General features: G+C 31.3%; 1 long non-coding RNA gene across 1 annotated transcript in view; it reads left to right on the top strand.

The window, feature by feature from the left end:
* LOC141545876 (uncharacterized) overlaps positions 1–22,815 on the top strand; it is a 52,128-nt gene that overhangs the window by 21,954 nt on the left and 7,359 nt on the right. Inside the window, exon 2 of the long non-coding RNA XR_012483164.1 lies at positions 17,751–17,878. This is a non-coding gene — a long non-coding RNA (uncharacterized LOC141545876). The remainder of the gene's footprint in view (positions 1–17,750; positions 17,879–22,815) is intronic.

Genomic DNA, 22,815 nt, shown 5'->3' on the forward strand with positions numbered 1-22,815 from the left:
CTATCCTCTCATTTTACAACTGGGAAAAAAGTTCTGGAAATATTACTTTATCAAGTTACTTGCAAGGTCATAAATGGCTGGCAGAACCAAAAGTTTAATCCTGGTCTTTTGAATCCATACAAAATCTTTGTCATCTTACTTTTATCCATGCCTTCTTATAAATTCTCCATAAAGAATCTGTGCAACATATAAAATATAATTTTTAATAATTTGTTGTTTCCAGAACAAAGATCAGGCTTCTTGTTTTTTTTTTTTTTTTAATTTAAGCATTAAAACTAATTTAAAAAGGCTTTTTTCTAATAATATGATATCTATAATATTAAATAGCAATATAATAAAAATATGATTATACATAAAACTGCAAATACATTGTGTACAAATTGTTATTCCATACACACACACACACATACACACACACACACACACACACACACACACACACACATATAAAAGTTATCAGGTAAATTTGTTTTTTTCTCCCCTCCTCCATATACCCTCTAGTTGGCTACAATTAGATAAAAATAGGTTTGTGTGAGAGTGTATCAGCTGATACATAATGTTATGTGTTTGTGTACATCCACGTTAAAATTATTCATTACATAACTGTATAAGTTTTTCTCTGAATGCAGATGACTTCTTATCAAATAATACTAAAATGGGAGACTACATTTAGTGAATACGCCCATTAATAATATAAAAATTTACTTTTAGAAATTATAAAAAAATTACAGTATTGACACAAGTAATCTTTTTTCATAGTGTTTGATAGGAAGAAAGGTAATCTTTTTTATGGAGAGAAAAACTGCTTTCCGACTCAGTAAAACTCGGGTTCAAACCTGACTTTAATATCTAATTATTTGACTCTGAGTAAGTCATTTCATCTTCCCGTGTCCCTGGGAATCTTCTAAGACTGGTAATTAAAATGAGTTTCCTATTTCCACCAGGGGAGGAAATTTTCCACTGGAATTTCCCCACATTGATTAAATCATAGGCTTATAGTCTTTATTCACCTCCCCTCCACTTTTGATAAGTACTTTTAAAAATGATTCTTTTAGAATTTTATTAAGTGAGCTCTACATAAAAGTTTTAAAAATAACATTAGGTATGATCAATATATATGGAAAATGATTAGAGATATAAAAGTATTTTATATGCATTTGTATATGCAAATACACATGTGTATACACATACACATGTGTATGTACATACATAAAAGTATGTGAATGTATATGTGAGATATCTATATGACTTTTATGTACTTATGACATATATATATATCACTTAAAGCTGAAAAGTATATTAGTAATGATCTTGAACTTATCTTTTATAAATGAGGAAAAATTAAACTAACATGTTTAATGCAATTTGTTTCCAAGGCCATAGAAGTATAAAATATAAAAATTGTTATTTTCATGTAGATTTTTTAAAATAATTGCTTATTCTTCTAGGCTACACTGCCTGACACAGATGTGCATGTGTTTTAATGTAAAGAAAATTTTATCATGAGAAACTCAAAAAAGAGTCCTGATTAAAAATACTTAGCAATGTAAATTAAAGAAAAGAAGCACTTTGCATAAGATGTTTTGAAACTCCTATTATCTGTGATTAAAGAAAACTGTTTTTGAATATTTGAACTTAAAATACCTTTATTCAGTGGTATTTATCTGTCTTGTGCTTGTTGCTGTCATTTCTCATGGTATGTAATTTGCAGATACTCTTGTATAAAAAGGGTATAGTAGTCATTCTCAAATATGTATTCTACAATGTTCATTTAAAGACTTTTCAACTTTTACTGTACTCTCCTTGATTTTCAAACATAATTTTATTTCATGCTACATTAATTCCTATTATACACATTGGTACTTTGTCATTAACATACTTTCATTATTTCAGTAAATGAAACTAAATGTAGTGTTAGCTGTTTGGCTCCATGCTTCGCTAATTCCACTAGGCAGCTGTAAGACAATCAAATAAATGACTGTGGCATACTCTTGTTTTAATTATGCTTATTGATTCTGGGTTGTTTAAATCCTTGTTTATTTTTGAACAATAATTTATTTATGTCTATAAATTGATTAATAAATTGTAATCTCCATCATGCAATACTGGATCCCACAGCTGGCTCAATATATTTTTTTTCTCATACAAATTAGTTAAATCATGTGTGCCAATCATTTTGCATTTACCAGAAGCAAGCTTGCAAATAAATCCTTTCACCATGAAGGTAATAGTGGTTAGAAATGAGGCAAGTCTCTTAATTCTAGGGAAAGAAGAATGGATTTGGAATCCAAGGACTTCAGACTCAACTTTCCTGCTCATACTTTTCTGACCCAAACATATTTTGTCCTAACCTATGGAGTGAGTCTAAGGATATTACCATGTATACATCTGTGACCCCCTGAAAAGTGACAGTTTGGGCACATTACATAAACTGTCTAATAAATTCTTTTCTAAAAACTTAATTTTAAACGTTTAAATTAAAAAAAATAAATCAGGATAGCAAAACCCACATTGTTATTCCCCACAAGATTTTTGCAATCTCTGCTGCAGTTCAAATGGTATTAAATTCGGAATCAAAGAACATAGATTCAAATCTTTGCACACACGAATCATACAATAAAGTTGTCTTTGAAAGTATGTTGTAACATACTTTTGTGTGCTTTTTATTTTTTTTTATATTTCTTTTGAAGCTTTGTAGAAGTAAACTTGCACTTATCCTAAATAAGTATACAATAATAATTCTGATTCTGAATAACAGAATATTCTTTAATTGAATAGAACTTATAGTGGATGCTCCTAGAATTTTAATTTATAGACGTGGGGAAAACATAAAATTATTTTGTAGAATATCCTAGAAAATTTACTTCTATGTCCATACATTTTTTAAAATTTCAATCTGTACTGTTGTTTGTTTTGAGAACATTTCAAGAATTATTAAACGTTTCACATCATTTTAAAATTTAGTTTTTAATATCTGTAAGCTGAAAAAATGCATCGATCAGGTAGATCTTCTAGGTGACTACAAATATCCAGATGTTTTGCTAATTATTAATCTAATTCTTATTAAACATAGTTCTATCTAATTATTAATTTGGTAATTAATTATTTATATAATTTCAAAATTTCTTGTTCCATCAATGTTCAGAAAATAATTTAATCTTAAGATAATTTTTATGGGTTGCATTTTCATTTTGCTAGGGATATGAATCATTCAATCAAATCAGTTATAAATATTCTTCAATTCTACTAAGAGAAACTCATTCACTTACCCCATACCTGTTGTGTTTTATAATTATTCAGACAGAAAAAAACATTTTAATCAAATTAATTTTAAAAATGGTAAAACTAACATTAATGAGATTTGACATTAAATTATGTAACTTGTTCATATAACCACATATTAAATTTCTCAGTCCAAGTTTCCTGATTTCAGTCTCCCAAAATATATATGGATGAGTCCTCCCATAAGGTTTCCTTAATTTTTTTAAAATTTTATTGGAATTAGATATGTGTTAAACTTCAGCTAATTCTATTTTGATAGTCTGAGAAATATTTACTTTTTCAGATCATTCAAACCCAGAAAAGTAACTATCCAACCTCTGAACTAACTAAAAAAAAAAAAAAACCTCATTAGAAAAGTTAAAGCTATTGTCATATACACTGAAGATTCTCCTCCCCCTCTCACTAGCATTTCAGAGCTCTGATCTCATCTTTATTTGATTCTGACTTGTTACTTTGTTCTGAGGGATTCTTTCTGTGATTTTAAGGGTTCCCCCCACTTGTATTCTTGGGAACAACAATAAATTGACTACAATAATTGAAGTCTCACAAAAGAAAATAAGTTCGATCATAGGAAAAACAGATTTAATTTAGATTTTAATTTAGATAAGATATTGATAATTTTCTCAGGCTCTGGGCATCATGATCCTCATTCTGGGAGCAAAAACCTTGCACAATTGCCTAGAATATAAACAACCCACACATTTTCAGAGCTTCTAAAATGTTTTATATTGTGTTTCTTGCTTTATATAATACTGCAGTTGAATATATACTAGGTCCATGAATAATAATTTAAAAATATATAATAAAGCAATTTAATGACATATTAAATGTTTTCTATCAATAGCCCATACAACATAAGTTATTATAAAGAAATATTTTATAGCTGGTAGCTGTATTACAAATAGTATTCTTATCATGTAATATACATTATAGAAATTTCCATTCCTAATTTACATGTAAGTTAATTTTAGAGAATTTTAAAAAAATTAATCATCTTTTTAATGTATTAAAATAATATCATGTTTTAAAACTTAGTTTGTTTGTAAATACCCAATTAATTGTCTAGTGCCATGGGACATGTTTACCAAGTTGTAAAGTACAAGGTGTGAAACTATTATGAGATCATATAGTTTTTAATGAGTACAAGTTTTTTCCAATAGTATTTTATGTCTCTAAATACATGTAAAATAGTTTCCAACATTCATTTTTGTAGTATACTTTCTAGAGTCCCTAAGTTGGGGTACCAAAAGGTACTATACTTTCTAGAGTCCCCACCCTGGGTTGTCAAAATGTACCATTCAGACTAGTTCTTTGGAGGATCCCGAGAACAGCCTGAGTCCTTAGTCTTAGTGGAGGAGTGATGAAGGCAGAGTCCCATGAAGATGGTCAAAGATGGAGTCCCTTTATTTCAAGTCCTCTCAGCCCCTAAATACATTAGTACAACTACAGCACACTGAACAAGTGCCAACTGTAATATCATTACATCACTACAGCACAAGTGATAACTATAAGCACCCTGTTATTGATATGTAAATGCCTCTTTATGGTAAGTATCCCTGATTCAAGTAGAACACAAGTGGTCATGCCCCACCCTGACTTCTCAGGAAGGGTGAGACACCCCAAGGGGAGATGAGAGCCTAACTAGAGCTATTTTCAGCAGGTACCTTCTGGGCTGAAGGGTCTTATACCTCACCGAGAATTCCCACACCGTCTGTGGCTCCCTACACATTTTTCCTTTGAAAACCACGTGAAAACATATTTAACATGTATTGGTCAACCTGCCATCTGGGAGAAGGGGTGGGGGGAAGGAGGGGAAAAGTTGGAACAGAAGGTTGTGCAAGGGTCAATGCTGAAAAGTTACCCATATATCTTGTAAATAAAAAGCTATGAAAAAAAAAAAAAAAAGAAAAGAAAAGAAAAGAAAACTACATGAGAGATCCTCTGAAGAGATTCTGATGGAATGAAATAACTTTTCAATTCATCATAGATTGGAAAAACTCCAAGAAAAGTCAGTGTCACTAGGGTGAAAAGAGAGTTCAGCCCACTTCAGACAGTCTCTGTGAAAGCAAGTAAGAGGGGCTTAAATCAGCAGCAGGGACCCTTAGTCCTGGCTCAGCAGAAAAGCACAGCAGCAGGTATCTTCCAGTCCCACTCAGAAGGCAAACTCTGGGAAATGAGGCTGTTTCTAAACACAGAGCAGGAAAAGATCCTCCTGCAACCACAAGGGGCACTGTGGTTTTTAGCGGAGGCTCAGAGCTGCACTGGAAGGTTTGGACAGAGCCCCCTATACCCCAGAACTCAATCATAGAAATAAAAAAGAGGAAATACCAAAGAAAAGAAAAGCAAATGAACAAGAAGTAGAAAAGAACCTTGACCATAGAAAGTTATTGTGGTGACTGGGCAGAGAACAGCACAAACAAACTCAGATGAGGACAGAATGACCATTACAGAAAATCTCTAAGTGGGATACAAATTGGTCTCAAACTCAAAGAGGCCTCTTGGAAATGCTTATAAAGTACTTTAAAAGGAAAATAAGGTAGAAGAAAAAAAAGTGGGAAAGGAAATGAGAGGTATGGAAAAGGAAAATAATTCCTTTAAAAAATACAATTGGCCATATGCAAAAAAAAAAAAAATCCACTGAAGAAAAACATCTTCAAAAATACCATTAACAAAATGGGAAAAGATATATATATATATATATATATATATATGTATATATATATATATATATATATACATACATACAAGATAACTGAAGAAAATCATACATTAAAAACTAGAATGGTATAAATTGAAGCTAATGACTCTATGACACATGAAAAATAAGTCAAACAAATGAAAAAAGAATGAAAAAATGGAATACGATGTGAAATTCCTCATTAGAATCACTGAATTGGAAAATAGATACCAAAGAGACACCATAAACTTATTAGTTTACCTGAAGGCCAAGACCAAAAAAGGACCTGCATAATCTTCTTCAAGAGATCATCAAGGAAAATTGCCATGATATTCTAGAAACAGAGGGGAAAATAGTCACTGAAAGAATTGATTATCTTTAAAAACATATTACCTAAGGAAAATGCCAAGGAATATTGTTGGAAAACTCAAGAACTACAAATTCAAGGGGAAAATATTACAAGCTGCTATACATAAACAATTAAAATATTAAGGAGCAACTGTCAAGATTCAGGCTTTGGCAGCTTCTACAATAACGGGTTAAAGAACTGGAATACCATATTCCAGAAGGCAAAGGACCTGGGGTTACAACCAAGAATCAACTATGTAGGGAGACTCAGCATCATCTTTCAGGAGAGGAGATGGATCCAAGTCATCTAAACCAAAAGATGGTTATAAGATCTTTACAACTATTAAAGTACCATGCAACTGCTAGCTGTTCTATTTGTTATTGTTATTAGACCAATATTAAAAAAAAAAAAAGAAAAAAAAAAACATTCATAGGATTTTCTTCCCATTTACTGAACTTTTTTATTTGTCCTTTGGAAGCAATTGTTATTAAGGAATTTGTGATTTTACATTCTAATTTAATTATAATGTTTCTTTAAAGAAATGGTATTGTTCAAATAATTTTAGAAGCTATATAACCAAAACCATGGAAATATTTGCCAAATAATCACTGTGAAACATGTTGTATATAAGTTTTTTTTGGTGATTTAAAATTTACCTCCAAAAATGAATCTGTTCTGTTCATTCTTTTCCATACCAATCGAAAATGAAAAACATGTATCACTTCTTTTGGTCAAATATGTATCATGATCATTTGACCAAATATAAATTTGACAAAAACCACTTTCTCACAAGGAAAGCAGATAACCATATCTGTGGGAAGCTCAATAACTCTATGGTTAAAATAAAACCAAAATGTCAAAAGGCATCTAGAATTTTTGTTGAAACAGTTGAATTGCTTATGAATAATTCTTGTATTTAAAAAAAATAAAATCTAATTATCTATTGAGTGAATCTGTGTCTAAATGTCTATTCACTTATAAAAGTAAGTACATATATGAAATTTTGAAAGGAGAGCAGAAGAAAAGTCTACATCATCCAAAGAAGCCAAAAACAAATCAAACATTATACTTTTCCCCATTTATATATTATTCTTTAGTTTAAAAAACAAAGTGCATAGAGATTTTTTTCTCCACAACAGATTAGTGAGGCAAGCTGTATGAGCATTGTTGTCTCTATTTTATGTGGAGAAACTGAGCCTCAGAAAGACGAAGTTAAAAAAGAAGAAAAATGGGAATTGAAGCAATTAAAATATAGTAGAATTCAAAGTTTTACTGGAGGTCTGATGTATTGCTTGAGAGACCTAAAAATCTGAATGTTATGATCTTCAACTTGTATATTTATATGCTGTTTTGATGAGTTCTAATGTCTGGAGTGAGATTTTAATTATATTGTCATTCTTGCTAGAATGTAGAGCAGGGTTCTTAAACATTGTGTGTGTCTTCGACTCCTTTGCCAGTCTAGAGAAATCTATAGAAACCGCCTCAAGTAAATTTTTAAAATAATTTAAATCATTTCAAATAATTTAAATACATTTTAGTCACAAGATAATGAAAATATGTAACTTTAATTCAACGAAATTCATGTACCCTCAATATTTTAGTTATTCACCCCTGGTTAAAAAATTCTAAGAAAAAAATTCATTCTAATAAATGTTTATTAAGTGCCTATTACATGTCATTGGTGATTCAATTAATGATAGAGTTAGAGCTTACAAAAGAAACACCATAAAAGGAGATAGATAGTAAAGGAAGAATTGACAGATACCAGAGGTTATCTGTTGTAGAAGCATTTTTTTTTTCTTGTGGAATTGAAATCAGGCAGACCAACAGATGAAAAGTATAAACGTAAAGTGCAAATTAATTAAGAGTTATTCAAAATGTTATGGATTTTCTGATTTTGGGAATTATGAAGTTAACTAAGTATTATGAGAAAAAATAAATGGTGACTGAAGGTGGGTAGTTGAAAGATAGAATTTTTAAATAACATTATTGAAGAGATTCAGAATTATTTTCTTTTTAAGGATTTTTTTTTCTTTACCTAAATTTTATTCCACCTAGTTCATTGTATCTAGAGGAAGTTTCTGTCTTATTCAACTAGAGAATTTAAAAAGAATTTAATCTAGGATGAATTCTGTCACATTGTGTTCAACTCACATTGGGTAGGAATCCTTTGTATAGACTTGCTAAGTCTGGGAATGGTTTGGAAGTACATGATATAATCAAAGTCACATCTTGAAATTGCTTATTAGAATAGGTCCACTCCTCATTAATAATATTCATTATCATTAATTGCTAAACAGAATTGATTGTCATCAGTCAGGAATACTGAAAAAAGTATATAAGTAGCAAGAAATGGCCATGATTCCTCTTTCGATTTCTGAAATGAGTCCATTTTGTTCATTAATTGCAAGCCATACTTTAAAAAATCCATAATAATTTACACATAAACTCTGTCTCTTAGAAATTTTCACTCATTAGTAGCATAATCTTATGTGTTAAACTTAAGTTCAAAGGCCTCCCAATCTATGCTGACATCATAGTGCTAATACACAATTAACTATAACAATGAGAGATTGGAACAATTGAATGATAGGTCTGGATTTTGTAATAACCAATTTTGACAGCCATTTCATTCCAGATTTTCCAAGAAGAGAAGCAATCTTGTAATATGTAGACATGTAACTGATCTTGATAAACATTTCATCTTTGGATTGTGCTTTTCCTAATGTTTAATAGTCTTACCTAACAAGATCTTTTTGGCTTTCAAGTTTTCTCCCTCAGTTTTACCTCTTTGTTTTCCATAATAATAATTTCTTATGCATTTATTGTCTGTTCGAACTCCAATATATATGATGTTGTCAATCCACATCATTCCTGCATTTCTTGCTAAGTTTCTCAAGGGCAGGACTATATTCCTTTCACTTCAGCGAAATAATACTTGGGGAACAACCATTTACAGAGGAGCTTAATGATGTTTGTTAATAGTTATGCATAATTTGGCTATATCATTGGAGGTGATGGCTAAACTGAGGTTGGGGAATTATGTGGATTTCTTTAATCCATTTGATGTACAATTGAGAACTGACTACTTGGATTTCTCTCTAAGCCAGAAAGACTGTTCTCAAAGTATAAGTATAAAGTGTTCTATGAGTTTTGGGAGAAGAGATATTAAAATGAAATGCACTTGTAGTATAGATGGGTAGTAAATATTTCATAAAAGCATTTGAAAAAACATAGGGATTATCCCTCAGTGTCTTGAACAAATTGCTCATTTCTAATAATAATTCTATATACAGTCTTTTTTGTCCTTTGTAAAGACGGCATCACTACATTCAAGAAAGGATATTACCCATGCAATCCCAGCAACACTTGATTATCTAATGTTGGCTAGTTTGATAGATATATAGCTAATTCCTTTGTTTCCTTTTTTTCTGAGGCAACTGGAGATAAGTGACTTTCCCAGGTTCACAAAACTAGGAAGTGTTAAGTGTCTGACAGGATTTAAACTCAGGTCCTCCTAACTTCAGGGCTGGTGTTCTATCCACTGTAATTTAGGAATGAATGTCTGTATGACATTTTCAAGATGGTAATAAATTTTGGAAAACATTTTCCAATGAAGTTGTTTAATCTTCACAGATGGACTTTTCTTGAAATTTTCAATAAAAAGATCAATAAATTACACTTAAAAAAAGAGACTTTGTGAATGCTTAAATTTATTTAACTACTTGAAGTTAGAAGTAAGTTATAAGATTCAAGTCAGTGGCCTAATAGAAGGAGTTATGGATCTGGAGGCTCAAAATCTCTTTGTCACTTTTTAAATCCTGACAACATTGCTTCCCTTCCCTCAACCTCACTTTCTTGATCTGAACAAGGATATTGCTCCAAATACTTTTAGTTCCTTTTTTTTTTTTTTTTTTTTACTATAACAAAGATCCTAGATTATAATTATTATTATTTAAGACCCCATTTCCAAAGACCTGGATTAAGAACTTGGAACACAAATCAACATATACACACACACACACACACACACACACACACACACACACACACATGGGGGGGGGAGGGAGAGACAGAGACAATGAGACACAGACACAAAGACACAGACACACAGAGAGAGGATTGTGTGTCTGTCCATCCTGAATTTACATTCTAGAAGAAAACAAGGAAGGAAGGTGATTATTAAATGTTTAAACAAAAAATATTATATATATATATATATATATATATATATATATATATATATACATATATATATATACATACACACACACACACATATATATATATATATATATATATATATATATATACATACATATAATATGAGCTGTCACTGATAATTAAGGACATCAGGAAATGTTTTTTTACATGAGATTAGTGGCACATGCAGTGAGCTTGGAAGATCCTTGGAATTCTAAGTAAAAATTTGAGAGAGTAAAGTGATAGAAGCAGGGGATGGGTCTAGAGTATGGAAACTTACATTCAAGGAAGAGCAATTAGACTATTTTGACAAAATAGAAAGTGAGTGACAGGAAGTAATTTTCTATAGGTATGGAAAAGTAACCCTGAACATCTGCCCTACTCTATGTATAACAATTTTGATCAATAACAGAAAGGGATTTTCTAGGGTCACTGACTTAAGAGTTTCTTATTACTCAAAAATCTGAGTACAGTTTTTGTCTCCATTTAGAGACAAGGAAACTAAGCAATTGACAAGTTCATAAGGTTTTAGTGAAAGTTAGTATTACTTCTAATAAAATATTACAACTAGGATATTTTTTTTGAAGCAGGTACCTATTCAGGATCAGACTTAAAGTAGCTCCTACCATTAAAGAAAACAGACACATTTTTTTCAGTCATGTGTTTCCAAAATTCATCATAAGAAGGACAGCCAACATGATAGAGGTTTTCCTCTCTTTACCTGACAAGTTTACTAATGGAACAAATATTCTCTGTGTTTATATTTATTTCAATCTGTGAAATAAACCAAAATAAGTGAATAAATACTAGTAGAAAACAAAACCATGATTGAAATTGCCTCCCATTATGTGGGGAAGGGGAATCTCAATTATTCCAAATAGAATAAAAATATTTTTGGACAAGCTTTGTTATGATAAAATATCACAGTCCAACTAAACTGTTAAATTATATTCAGAAATAAATTGCACTCATAATTAACAAATATGGTGAGACAGTAATCTTTCTGAAAAATATAAACATTACATAGAGCTACAGAAATTATCTGAGGAATTACACACACACACACACACACACACACACACACACACACACCTCATTGCCATCTGGACAGCCTATGAGCTAATTCTGAAAAGAAACATGGGATGGGGGGGTCAGGGATTGCTTGGTTGTTTCATGCTTCTAAATCCTCAAGGAATAAGAAAACTTTTTTTGAGTGACTTCTCCATAGAAAGCTCGGGAAAAGATGAAAATATTTATTCATTAACATAAAAAGCTCATTCGAGTAGATGAAGTAGAGTTTAAAATCTTGTGACAGTCCAAAGGGCATTGCCCTTGGTAGATTAAATTTAGCAAGAATAAACTCTTTAATGACTAACGAGGCTTTCAGAAATCATTGAATGTCAAATGTCTCTAGGCTCCCAAATTGACTTGTCCATTCAAGTATGAATGAGTTGAATCCAGAATAATGTATATGCCATTGTGTCTGATTAGTTACTTAGAATTGTCTTTATAAAGTCACAGCAAAGTGTTGCCTTAGCTTAAAACTCATACAGTTCCTGTGACAGGATGTATGTGACCTTAGCAACCTCTAACAATTAGTAAAGCTAGGAAAAATAAATGGAAGTTAAAATGACAATATAATTCTCTAATATGTCTAATAAATATTTGAAAGCTACTTTTTATAAAGCACTGAATCTTATAAATTTCCATTAAATTTGTTAGTTTTCTAATCCACAATTCGCATATTACTTTTTATATTCAAGTATTAGCAAAAGCTAGATGGTGAAGAAGAGGAAAATAAAGGAGAATGTTAATTGGATTTAGAAATTCAAATGCTTGAACTGGATTTCTGAACTGAATAAGGAAGTATGAAAATTAAGAAGGCATTTAATTTTTTGGAGCCTGAGGATTGTGTGGTTTTGTGGTGTTTGTTTTCTCATCTGTGAAAGGGGAGGAAATACAACTAACAAGAAGGTTGTATAGAAAGTACTTTGTAAAATATAATATGTAGGGCAAATATGAACCATTTGCATAATATGTAGAAAGGATAGATAGATAAATAGATATAAATACAGAAAATATATGTCCTTATATGAAAGTTTTAAAGAAAATATTAAGAGTATTTTAGCTATTTAAAATTTATCTAGATTTGTTTTATTCAAACTTTAGATTGCTTTTGCTTTTTATATTTTAAAGACTAACAAATATTGTCTTAATTTTAAACCCTTTCTCTGTCCCAAAAAAATGAATCACAGTTAAATAGATTTGCTCTTTAATATAAGTGTTGTTTTCTGGCACAGGAATATACCATTAATGGATATGAATAATTGAAGAATATATGAACTTCCAAACTACTTTTACTTAATTTTAACTATTCACATTTAAAAAATAAATAAAAATGAAACAAAAAAATCCCCCCCAAATACTTAGATGTTATACTGGGAATGAGGTATATTTTATTTTAGTCATCCAACACAAACATGTATGGTAATCAAATCCATCTGGCAATTTAAATTTTTTAATTCATTTTTAGTTATTAAAAATAACAGAGAGAGTATTTATAATTTAAAGAATTTTTTTTTGTCTTTTAGAAAAAAAAAAGTTACAAAGATCAATTTCTTAACATATATCTTGACTGGTGCTATTGATATCTTGCTTTTTTCCCTATATTTCACCCACTGAATTCCTGTCCAGAATTTCTAATACAATTTAAACTTACACCTACCAAGGAACTTTTCTCTTTCTTCTATTAACATTCACCTTTAAGAAGCATAGAGGATATGCTTCTTATCCTCTATAAGGATATAGAAGTCAGGAATATTCAATTTCAAATCTTTCTTAATACACTTACTTCATTTCGATTATTTTTTGGAAATTATGTTTTACTTGAGAAAAAAGACTAAAACCAAATATCCAAAATTCCATTGTGATAAATTGCTAATTGAGATAATTAAGAGCACAGTTATAAATCTACCTACCAAATACTATTATTTTGATGTCATTTCTTCAGTGTAAACTTTGATGTGCTTAAATATTACATATAATTACATGTATAGAACATGATAGTAGGCAAATCACTTCTGTCTACTTCAGTTTCCTCAGTGGTGAAATTAGGAGAAAAACAGTCTCTAACTTCCAGAGTAGCTATTAGGATAAAATTGAATGGCATTATAATGTGCTTTGCACAATAATTGATACACAGATATGTATTTAATAGTTTTTTTTTCTTCCTTCTGCTTCAGTTCTCATGTAATACGTTTTTTTATTTACCTTTGGCATTTATGCATTTTTATGTTTCAATTATCCAAAAATACTTATACAATTGCATAACTTGGATTAAAGGACCTTGACTTTATAGCCCAATTAAATTAAAAAAAAATTCCATTCTAAATACCTGGCAAGTGGTCATCCAGTTGCTGCTGTAACATAACAAAAGAGATTAAAAAAAAAAAAAAACAACATAGCTTTTTTAAGGAAACCCATCACAGTATCTAAGCTTTAAGATCCTATCCTTAAGACAATCCCATATTTTCCTCTTTAGAGTTTCAATACATTGTTTCTGACTATCATTTAAAGCCACAAAGGACATAACTAATGCTTCTTCCATATTATAGCTATTCAAATTCTTTATAGAAAAGATGTATTGCCTAAATTTTCTCTTCTCCAATCTACATGTCCCTCATTCTTTCAAATGATCATTCTACCTTTCCCTCTGCATTAGACTAAACTAGACTTTATGAAATGTAGGTACTTATTTTATGCAGCACGGACCACAGACCCTGGTACATATTAGAACATATAAGCACAAGAATTATAGTGGACTCAATGACAATCTAATCCAGCCTCATCTTTTATAGATAAGGAAAGCAGCATCTACTATGGTGAAGTAATTTATCTCAGGAGGAGTATAGTTGTATATCATAGATTCAGATATTTAGTACAATTTTCTTACATTGAATTATATTATTAAGGTCGAGAACTTCAAGGGAATTAATGAAAAAAAAAATCAAATGAAGGTGGCCTAGCTGTACCTGATCTAGAACTATATTATAAAGCAGCAGTCACCAAAACCATTTGGTATTGGCAGAAACTAGGCATGGACCCACATTTAACGCCACATACTAAGATAAGATCAAAATGGGTCCAAGATTTAGGCATAAAGAACAAGATCATAAATAAATTAGAGGAACATAGGATAGTTGACCTCTCAGATTTGTGGAGGAGGAATTTGTGACCAAAGGAGAACTAGAGATAATTATTGATCACAAAATGGAAAATTTTGATTACATCAAATTAGAAAGATTTTGTACAAACAAAACTAATGCAAACAAGATTAGAAGGGAAGTAACAAATTGGGAAAATATTTTTACATTTAAAGGTTCTGATAAATGCCTCATCTCCAAAATATACAGAGAATTGACTTTAATTTATAAGAAATCAAGCCATTCTCCAATTGATAAATGGTCAAAAGATATGAGCAGACAATTTTCAGATGATGAAATTAAAACTATTTCCACTCATATGAAAGAGTGTTCCAAATCACTATTGATCAGAGAAATGCAAATTAAGACAACTCTGAGATACCACTACACACCTGTCAGATTGGCTAAGATGACAGGAACAAATAATGATGAATGTTGGAGGGGATGTGGGAAAACTGGGACACTGATGCATTGTTGGTGGAGTTGTGAAAGAATCCAACCATTCTGGAGAACAATCTGGAATTATGCCCAAAATGTTATCAAATTGTGCATACCCTTTGATCCAGCAGTGCTACTACTGGGCTTATATCCCAAGGAAATACTAAAGAAGGGAAAGGGACCTGTATGTTCCAAAATGTTTGTGGCAGCCCTTTTTGTAGTGGCTAGAAACTGGAAAATGAATGTATACCCATCAATTGGAGAATGGTTGGGTAAATTATGGTATATGTATGTTATGGAATTTTATTGTTCTTTACGAAATGACCAACAGGATGAATACAGAGAAGCTTGGAGAGACTTACATCAACTGATGCTGAGTGAAATGAGCAGAACCAGGAGATCCTTATACACTTCAACAATGATACTGTATGAGGATGTATTATGATGGAAGTGGATATCTTTAATGTAGAGAAGAGCTAATCCAATGCCAACTGATCAATGATGGACAGAATCTACACCCAGAGAAGAAACACTGGAAAATGAGTGTAAACTGTTAGCATTTTTCATTTTTCTCTCCATGTTATTTGTACCTTCTGAATCCAATTCTTCCTTTGCAACAACAACAACAAAATTCGGTTCTGCACATATATATTGTACCTAGGATATACTATAACATATTTAATATGTATGGGAATGCCTGCCATCTAGGGGAGGGCGTGGAGGGAAGGAGGGGAATATTTAGAACAGAAGGGTACAAGGGATAATGTTGTAAAAAATTACCTATGCATATGTACTGTCAAAAGTGTTATAATTATAAAATTAATAAAAAAATTTAAAAAGAATTATATTATAGACAAGTATAACAATATTTAAACTCTACATAGATATTTAGAATTTATGAATCTTTTTGATGTACAAATCTCATGTAAGGAAAATTTTCTTCTGAATGCAAAATAAGATTGGCCATCTTGTTGCCAAAATGTGCTAATGCACAGCCTGGAAAATTCCTTAATATACACAGTACCAATAGATCTAGGTGGAGTTCCCTAGTAATTGGGTGAACTTACTTGTGGAAGATCTTGGGGGAAAAAGTAAAGAAGAATGCCACAGTATATGAGGCTATGGAGGCTGTGTAATCTATAAAATTGGAGGAATGTCTACATTGATGAAAGCACAGATAAAGTGAATATAGAATGAGCATCACAATTAATATGCTATCTTGTCTAATCAATATTGAATCAAAGTTGTTTAGGGGAGGAAGAAATTTGGTAAGTGTCCTTTTTGGAGAACTTTTAAATATGGAATTAGTCAATTTTAGCACAGAAAAAAAAAAAACTATTATATTCTTGTTTCAATGTGAAGTTAGCACTATGCTATTTTAATTCTTCACATATTTCGGGAGAAGCCAAGAGTTATCTGTTCTAGACCTGGATCAATTACAATTTCTTTCTCTCCTTGTTTTTGAGATTGTGTTCCTCTTTCACCTAGGTTGTATGTTCAATGGTCAAAAACAAAGCACCCTTTGAATTATTCCATTTCTGACTTAGATCAATTTCCCTTCCTAAAGTGCCTGATGCCCCTTCCTGCATACACACATCCGAGGCTTCAGTATATTAGTGGCAGAATTTATTTAAACTTCCAATTACCTTTACATAAGCTCAGAGTTCTTGAGGTCAAGCTGTACCTGAGCCTCAGCTTTCCAGGAATAGGGTTTGTAGGCAAGACCACACTAACATTTATTCCTCTTTCAATTCAGTGAAATGTAACACAGCTGTTTTTTTTTTTTCTTTCCCTAGCCACTAGAATAATTGGAATAAATTATAAAGTTCATTATTTATCCTTTCTTCTTACTTCTATCCAAAATGCCATTTGGTTCTTGTCTTTATAATAGGCTAAAAGAAAACACTGATAATCCAAAAATGAAGTTTGTATTTCACAAATGTATTTGATTTTAACACTAGGTAGACACGTATTTACCTTTTCAAATTGGGACATTTCTCATAAAGGCAGAAAGCATGTTTTAAACAAAGTTTTTATCTTTTGTAATTAAAGAAGGGATAATTAATGACTTTTATTATTGTTCATCCCTATTGGCAAAAATCATCCCTACTTCGTTTTAATAATACCATGTTAACATTAAACTTCTTAAAGGTTAAAACAAGAAAAAGCTGTAACCACATTTATTTTCCCTGTATTCAATAGATTGTATAGATAATAGTGATCAATTAATGAACAACAACAACAACAACAAAAACATTCATTGCACCAAGAACCGTGCTAAGCACTAAAGGTACAATGAAAGTTTTAATAGAAAACAACCTCTGCTCCTAAGGAATTCTAATGGGAAGACAACATGCAAGTTACTATGGAAATAGAATAGTGATAATATTGATGATGAAGATGACAATGGTTTACAATTCCATAATACTTTGCAGTTTATATTTTTTATCTCTTGTTGAATTGGTGAGATAGGTTGTATTGCTTTTGTTTTGGATTGTTTTGCTTAAGCCCCCAGAATTGTGAGTTAGTTTGTTCAGAGACTTACCAGTTAAGAACTCCCTCTGTGAATGAAAATGAGTAATTTCTCTGCAACTAATAGTCTTACAGAGTTTCCAGAAGAAAATTTATCAATGTTATTCAACCAGAAAACAGAAGAGGAGAAATATGAACATATGTCTTTTTGATTGCAAGGTCAACTCTCTTCACTATACCATGCTTACTCTCAAGGTAAGTAAAACGTGTGTTATTATGACCATCATATAGAGAGAAGAAGAGAGAAGAAGAAAAAAAAGCAGGAGAGGAGAGAAGGAAAGAGAAGTTAGGGAAAGGTAAAGGAAGGGAGAGGAGGGGAGATGAGAATAATACTTAGACTAAGTACATTACTTAAAAATCCACAAGTAAATAATCATCAAGCTTTGAACTTGAATTTTTTTGACTCTTTGACACTGTTTCCAGTTGCACCCAACACATACCAATAGATATAATCACCACAATCCCTACTACTCACACATGAATAGTACAATTGTTGGATAAAACGGTTGTTGATATGGTGGAATTTTTGGCTGAGTTAATACACATATTCTAATACCATACAGTTGATGAGAAGCTAAGACATAAATGAGTATAATTATATGTATATCTAACTCCTGTTTCCACACATTTCATTTGAAATAAGCCAATTGTTTTTGGGGAAAAACATTCCATTCATATACATATAGATAGATAGATAGATAGATAGATAGATAGATAGATAGATAGATAGATAGATAGATATACATTGACAAATTTATCAATCATATCAAGTTATTTTAAATTCTAGCAATACACCTACTTCATTTTTCTACTATTGGCAGAGATTACATTCTCTTAAATGTTGTTAAAGTATAATCTTTCGAGATGCTGCACGCAAAGTAAAATCTTTAATCCTTTATTTTGTTTTTGTTTTTTGTTTTTATTTTCCTGTCTCTTCTCATGTGAAAATATTGCAATATATATCAAAAAGTGCTATCTTTTAACTTGGAGACTCGAAGAAAAAAGATAAAATAATTTGAGTTTCCTAACTTATTGTGTGTAATCATGGGCATTTTCCCTCAAAGCAGGAAAAAAAATATGCCTGCTATGGACAATACATCTAATTAATTGATGGTAAGAACAGTTTAATATATATTTAAGATTTAAAAATTTCCATTTTTGCCCAATTTGACTTATTGATGGATTTAATTTGCTAGAAATTTTAAGTATATACATATGTGTGTATATATAAATATAAATATCATATTTTATGGGAATTTTATGACAACCATGTCTTTGATGGAAAAAAATAATATCTAATAGTGTAAAAACATGTAATTCTGTTCTAGGAAAGAAAGGGAAGGATATTTCTATTTTGTGAAAAAATAAATATAAAGAATTATAAAATATTGAAACATATATAGTCTTCAAGCTATCCTGATACTTTTAAGCAAATTAAGGGCTAAGCCTTACAGAAAAGAAAGACGCCTACTCTATCCTTTAGGATCTCCAGAACTAAATATTTTGGGGTTCCTGAGTAATCTATTTAATATTTTACCATGTAAAAGTTAAGATATTATTTTATGTATAATTGAAATATAAACTTTAGCTTTAATTGACCTTCCATTGCCTTGTGTGGTTGAGAAAAAGTGGTTGTCTTCATCCTTTGATGCTAGAGTTCTATTGAATATAGAAAAGCATTTCATATAATCTAAAATTGCTTATCATTGCTTATCACTATTTTTGTCCAGAAGTAAGCTATTTTTCCATGAATGTACCCCTACATAGATGTACAACTGTATATTTATGTGTGTATATATATTTATATACATACATATGTATATGTATGTATATGTATACATACACATAATTACATATGGGTGGATAATAAGTATACATATATGTTTGTGTTATATTTTATATGTTTATATATATATGTGTGTGTGTGTGTGTGTGTGTGTGTGTGTATGTGAATTTTTGGAGCATTCTAGGAAAAAAATAATCCCTGATCTATTTTCTTCAATTTCTCATTAAAATATAAAATATAGTTCGATTCTACTTTATTTCTCCAGTAAAGAATAATCTCTCTTTATATCTACTAAGAAGGCTTTCATTGTGGGACCTATGGCAAACTCTATATCAGTATAAGCAAAGACTACCTTTTTCAGTTTTAAAATTTTCTTCATAGTCATCTCTACTGGAGCCAAGCTGAACAAATCTAATCTACTTTTTGGGTTTTCAGGTATATGAAGATAACTATTGCTAGCATATTATTCAAAATATCTTTGGCCTGAAAATCTTAACTTCCCTCAGTTGATCATCATACTATAATATCAAGACATTTTTTCCACTTTGAATGGCCTCTACTCAATATCATCCAGGTAATCAAGGTTGTTCCTTATATACAGCAGCTAGAACTGAATGCTGTATTTATCTGCAGAACAGAAAATGCTGTGATTATAACTTTGCAAATCATCAAAAACATGCTGCTGCAATTAATCTAAATTTGAATCAGCTTTTCTGTTGCAACCATATATTGCTAAATCTATTGAGCCTTCATTTCACTAAAACCACTAAAATCACAGCACAGAGAAATTGCAAACGGTGTCAGTGAAGAGTGCCCACAGAGATGAAATTGCTAGTCCTTTAAATTTCAGAATATAATTATGCTAATAAACAAGCCACGTTCATGGGTTTGATCTCTAAATGAATCCATTAACTTCCCTCTGGCACATACTATATTAGGATATTGTGTATGCATCTCCTCAGTATGTACCATTGGTCACAATGTGAAGCAGACAAGAGAATGGAAAACTAACCTCCTGATCATGACCTGCTAAAACAAATCAGGAACATTTTGTTCTAGGAAATAAAACAAGAGACTTTGTCTTTTCCATGATGCTTAAGTGGAATTTTATGTAACAGTGGCAAAGGAATCTATCTTTGAGAAATCTGATAAAGCATCAATTTGAATTTTATTCAAATTTATTCTTAGATAGAGTTGTAAATTCTAGATCAAAACATGGCTAATTTTTCCTATAATCAGAATAAATGCATCATTTTGTTAGTCAACAAGCATTTATTGCTATGTCAAGCAATATATTAAACTCTATAGTTATAAATATAGGCGATTCTTGTCCTAAAGAGTTCAAAGTCTAATGCATAGAAAACATGCAGATAACTGTGTACCAAAAGAAGATATAGGGAATAAATAGAAGGAAGATAATAGTATTATAATAGTATTATGAAGGATCAAGAAAATATTCTTATAAGAAGGTTTAGCCAAGAGTTAAACAAATCTAGGGAAGCCAAAAAGGCTGGAATTAGGAGGGGGAGTACAAGGGGGGGTAATAGTGTAAAAAAGACTAGTTAATTGTTCATGTGTGTCTAGGAAGAGAAGTTATAATGGACTTTGAGCACCAAATATGGGCTTGTATTTGGTGCTATAAGAGACAGGGAGTGACAAATTTATTGGAGAAAAGCAGTGACATGGTTTTATCTGAGTTTCAGAAAGAGCACTTTGATAGCTGAATGAAGGATAGACTGGATTGTGGGGAACTTTGTGGCAGGCAGGTTAATCAGTAAGCTATTAGAATAATCCAGAAAGGAGCAGATGTATACCTGCATCAAGGCTGTGGGTGTAACAGAGGAGAAAAGGGGAATATATTTGAATAATATGGGTTGATATGGAAGAGTGATAGAAAGTAATGAGGGAAGAAACCTGTATTATAATCCTAGAGAATCAAGAGCAAATTTGGTATCACTGACATCATTAGGGATGTTTGGAAGGGAGGGAGGATAATGAGTTCACTTTTGAAAATTTAAGATGTATACTTGTCACATTGATACCTTAGAGGCAATTGGAGTTAAGAGACTAGAGTTTAATAAAGAGATAAGTACTTGACAATACATGTAAGAATCATCAATATATAGATGATAATTCAACCTATGGAAATTGATGAGATCACAAAGTAAAATAATATAGGAAAATATAAAGAACAGGGCATAGGAGAGAGCCCTCTGGGAAATTTACTATTATTAAACATGAGCTAAATGAAGATCAGGCAAAAGAGAGTGAGGGAGAATGGTCATGACTGAAAATTACAAAAAGAGATGACATGGAGATAACTATTGCATATGGTCAACTCAAGGATGCCAATAAAGGCAAGAACATGGGGTAGCATTTAGCAAGGATTGATGAATCAAGTAAATGTTTCTGAGGATGTGATTTTTTTTCCAATTGCCTCATGCTAATTGAAGAAATAAAATTATTGAAAGAAAACCAAAATACCATCTTACATTGACAGCCCTCTATCCTTCCTTCCCTCCTTTCTTCCTTCCTTCCTTCCTCTCTTCCTTTCTCCGTCCCTCTCTCCTTATGTTCCTCCCTCTCTCCCTCCCTTCCTTCATCCCTTCCTTTCTCCCTCCCTCTCTTCTTCCCCCTTCCTTCCTTCCTTCCTTCCTTCCTTCCTTCCTTCCTTCCTTCCTTCCTTCCTTCCTTCCATCTTTTTTCCTTGTGAAATATTGCTATTAAATATATAGTTTTGTGATTTAGCATTCTTGTGTGCCTGATATTTCAGCTGTGCCTTGAGGCCATCATCAATTGCAGTGGAAATAGGAATTTGTCTTGTTTTAGGTAAAACATGATGATATTTACTGAAATATTAAATAAGAGAACAGATTGCAAAACCCTGGGCTAGATATCACGTGGAGTGTTAGAGATATTTTGGGGGCATGTTTTTCTACTTGATTTCATAAGTAGGATAAGGTAAACAGCTTCTCTAAATGAGTAAACATTTTCTCTAATGATCCCAAAGGTAATCAATATAGTGAATAAATATAAACCTTGATACTAAGGTCATCCATATTACTATTACCATGGCATAATTACCTACCAGAAATGCAAAAGTACAATATTTAGTCTCTTTCCTTTTGTTGGCTTTATTTTTTTTCACATACACATGCATAATTTAATTATGTTTATAACCTTAACTTGTTGCTTTGAAGTAACCTTAAATATTATTTTTGCAAAATTAATTTCTCATTACTGTGATATTTCAATGAAGTGAATTCATGAACTTTCAGATTAGTTTCCTTAGAGTAAGATATTTCCTTAAGGTTGCACCTTAATCTACATATTTCAGAAGTATTCC

Source organism: Sminthopsis crassicaudata, chromosome 6 (assembly GCF_048593235.1).
Source record: "Sminthopsis crassicaudata isolate SCR6 chromosome 6, ASM4859323v1, whole genome shotgun sequence".
In the NCBI taxonomy this organism is placed as follows: domain Eukaryota; kingdom Metazoa; phylum Chordata; class Mammalia; order Dasyuromorphia; family Dasyuridae; genus Sminthopsis; species Sminthopsis crassicaudata.